This window comes from Melitaea cinxia, chromosome 23, assembly GCF_905220565.1.
Source record: "Melitaea cinxia chromosome 23, ilMelCinx1.1, whole genome shotgun sequence".
In the NCBI taxonomy this organism is placed as follows: Eukaryota; Metazoa; Arthropoda; class Insecta; order Lepidoptera; family Nymphalidae; genus Melitaea; species Melitaea cinxia.
Window position 1 is genome coordinate 4,147,784 of NC_059416.1, and position 4,380 is coordinate 4,152,163.

Consider the following 4,380-nt stretch of genomic DNA (forward strand, 5'->3'; position numbering starts at 1 on the left):
TTACAGGATCAGGAAGTTTTAATGCACTTCTACAACATGGGTATCAAATAAGAGGGCTTACTGAGAATGGCTCGAAACATGAAGTGATATCACTCTAAATCCAATGTGGCAGAACATTAATTTTAAAGCGCTCCTACTGTATGGGTACTAAACGAAAGGGCATGCTAAGAGTAAAAACAAAGTGACGTTTGAACAAGATCATGTCTAGTTCAGATCATTAACTATAATTAATAATTATTATACAAATATAGATTGTTATCAATGACTGGAAAATTTATAACCCAAGACCTGGTGAGGCCGGACCTTTATTTTATAAAAGCTGAAAGTTTCTCAGCACATGCTCCCAACACAGGTTGCAGCAATGGCCGAATATGAAGTTTAACTCACGGTTACTTTGGCAGATACCAAGTATCAAAGGCGTACAAAGTGGCAACTAACTTACGTTACGTTATTTCCTAATGCGTAATTTTTTAATATTATGTTCGAAGTAATATTAGATATCGCGTTAACCAGAGCCACAAACTTTAGTAGCTAAAGTTGTCATAGTATAGAACTGAACTTCATACGTGTCACTTGGGTACCCTATTAGAAGATTTTTCTTCAGTAGCTGGTCAATTTCGATAGCTTCAATCCCGACCTAGACAATCGTTTGGTTTGGCCGTGGATGCGATTGAGAAGTAATTTTTTTACGCCTTTGATACCTAGTATCTGCCAAAGTAACGATGATTTAAACTTACTGTTACATTATTATAATCCTTACTGCATTTTTTCGTACCTCTCTCCACTCTCTAGTACCTTACAATAGATACTAAGAGTACATCTGTAATTATAAGTAATCGGAATAAAAACATTTTCAAAATATTTTTTGACATGTCACTATATTTACAATAGACTAAGCTATATCGCACGTCTTAACAACTCTATGTAAGTCATAGTCCGTAAATTATAAAATGCGATAACCAAAGATTTTTTAAATCTTCTACAGAATTTTTTAATATGTGGCCAAACTAAAAGGTACAAGGTTAATAATGAAACAAGCCGTCAGATATAAAAATTTATATTATAGGAAATATTTTGGATTCAACAACAACTCCCGCACAACACGCTCGCGCCCTCGTCTTGATACATGGCACATTATTCATACATATATCAACACCAAAAAATAAAAATAAACTAATTACGTTATTAAAACGGAAACAATTAAATTGTCAAAAAATGCGGACAGATTTTTGCTACTGTTAAATAATACAAGCTTTAATTTTGTTTCATCTTGTTCGTGGATCAAAAATTTTGATTACAACAGTTTCCCAAATGGATATCTAAATATCTTTTGACACATACATCCTAAGATACCATACAAAAACATGACTGATATAAAAGCGTCAAGGCGAAGGCGCGACACCCGACCGGCAGCCAATGATTTTCGTTGTCAACAATCGCGTTTCGAGGTACCTCACAAACTTTCATACATTTTGTCCGTTTATCACACAACGCCCATATCACAAAGCGACCTGTTGATCCCTCGATGCAGGAAAGAAAAACTGATTTATTTTTTTTTATTCACTGTTTTGCGTTCACAGTATTTTTTTGCCTAACTATAACCTAGACTTAAATTAAGACGTACACACTTCTCTTTCACTCACCGACTACATGTCTTTGCTTTATACTACAAAGCTCATTTTTACACTGATACATGGGGTCTTAGTCAATTCCAAAATTGCTTTCAAAGCAACAACTTAGCTGCGAAAGCAATTTTATATTTATTTACTTTTTTCCGATAAATATCACACATTTATCACTATTATTTCTATCGGCCAATAAAACAGCAGACAGCGTCGATTTGTGTTTGCTTAAACTAACGCGTGGGGAATTGACCGGAACCCTCACAATGATACCTAATTTGAGATACCTATACAAAACTGATCAACATAAGAAAAATTATTAGGGATTCATTCACAAGCTATGGAAGTGCCTTATTCTATTTTATATGCTTCATGAGACAGTCAATAATATACACTATTTAGGACCTTGTCAGTTGTAAAACAAAAATTTAAGATTTTTACTAAATGGAATTCTAAAGTTATTCATTATGATATGGTACCAAGATTATATATATTATTGACGTCAACCGAACGTCCACTCGACCGTCTCAACGGACGATCCCATTTGTTTACATTCAATAAAAACATATTAAAAACATTTCATTTAATATTCGGAGAACATAATTTTTTTAAGAAAGCTTTACAAAAAGTACAATATATGTATAACTGTACAATAATACAAGTGTTGTGACATAGTATCCTATATTTATATTGTTCAGGCCTCCTTACATACACTTATTTACATTTTTTGTTTGCATCAATTACATATACCATTCAAGCTTCCTTATAAATAAATACATTTAAATGAATAACTAAATCACATAAAACTGTTTACTATGTACTGTAAGTAATGTATGCCCAATTAATCCCTAATGAACTTTTAATTCTAGCGTTACCGACATTTTTACTTGAATTTATTACCTTGTTCTTTAGACTTAATTACATGAATACAGTCGTTCAGTATGTCTGATACCTTTATCGATATACAATCCAGAACATTTTGTTTTCTGCCCTCAAATATTACGGGATAACAAGTCTTATAACAACGGCTTAAGGCATTCTATTTGATAGCAACTTATATAACACCTAAAGCACGCAATTCACAGCCCGACTACAGCTTTAGAAATTGTTTTATGTCACATTTTGTCGCTACTCAGAATTAAACTTCTATTACCGGCTTATAAATGAAAACACATCAAAACTCTACATATAAATATTTGCAAGTTTTAAGAATTTACAGTCCACGTTTAGTAAAAAAGCGTTCTATACATGTTATATTTAAAGAATTTCCATATAAATTTACATTCATCTACATATAAGAGGGCAGAGTCTCAGTAACATTCTTTAACATTGAGCTAGTACTAACATAAGGTATGTGAACCCTGAATCAAGTAAAAACAATCACAAATACAAAAAAAATATGTAATAAATAAAAGAACGACAAATAACAAAAAACACTGCGTTCAGTGTAAGGCACGGGTAAAAAAATTAAAAATAAAAAAACCCGACTGTAAACTTAGGCGTTTTATATTACGTATAAGATCCACATTATAAATTCACATAGCATAATTTTCTACCACTTCGGACAAGACATCGAATGGTACAGAACTCAAGTCATACTAAGTGAACTAATAATATTTACGACTATAGAATTCATACAAAATTGATTTTTTTCTTTACATAATTCTTTGAGATGATATTGGTTCTATGGCTGTAGATTTCCAATGTATTATGGAAAAACGACACTATAAACGGAAATTATAATACCAATTATTTGGACTGTTAACACTGACGTATGAAATATAGGCGACTCATTATCTGTGTAAGATGTCATAGATTTGACACGTCAGTATCTATTTGATAATTCTAACTAATCTCATCCGTACGGTCGAAGCGACAACCCATGTAGTTTTACCATTGTTAAAACAATAAATACTTAATTAACGCTTAGAACCTTAAGTATGAAAAGCGTATAAATTATATCAATGTTTTGAATAACGGCCTTAGTACCTATCTAGCGATATCAGGTTGTATGTTTGTTGTCTTATAATGTTTAAATAACACGAAAGCTGTGATAAAATGGACTATTTATTCTTTATAATTGATTAAAGTGGCAACATTGTTTTGTATTAAAATTTAGCAAAGTATATATATTTTTTTTCTTTTTACCTGTCATTTGAACTCCAATCAACGTTAATATTGTTATAAATATCAACATTAGATACAAAAACAAATCTGGATCAGTCCTCGTTATTTTACATTTGATATGAAACGGTGGTACATATTTCTTATTTCAGCACAACAAACATACAAACGGATAAATTCATTTACGTTTCTATAGATAATTGTCAGTAGTATTTTATTTTTGTAGTGATTTAATGTGATGCATTAAACATTTTTTTTTATGTGGACATGTGATCCCTTATGTACGGCCAAAGAAATTAGTTCTAAAGATATATTCTTATTTATTTATTTATTGTACACCAAACAAATAAAATAAACAAGCAACATTAGCAATAATTTGGAGAAAAAAAAAATGTACAAAAGGCGGCCTTATTGCTTAAAAGCAATCTCTTCCAGGCAACCTTAGGGCAAAGGATATATTCTTTCAAAATTTGTATAAATAATTCTTTTTAACTGACAATTACCTTTGTAACATGATTAAAATTAAGACTAGCCTATGGCAAGGAGGACATTTCATAACATTTTCAAATAAATTAAAACATTTTTTAGCCTATATCTATTCTATGGACTTTTTTGTATTATTGTTATATGGCCT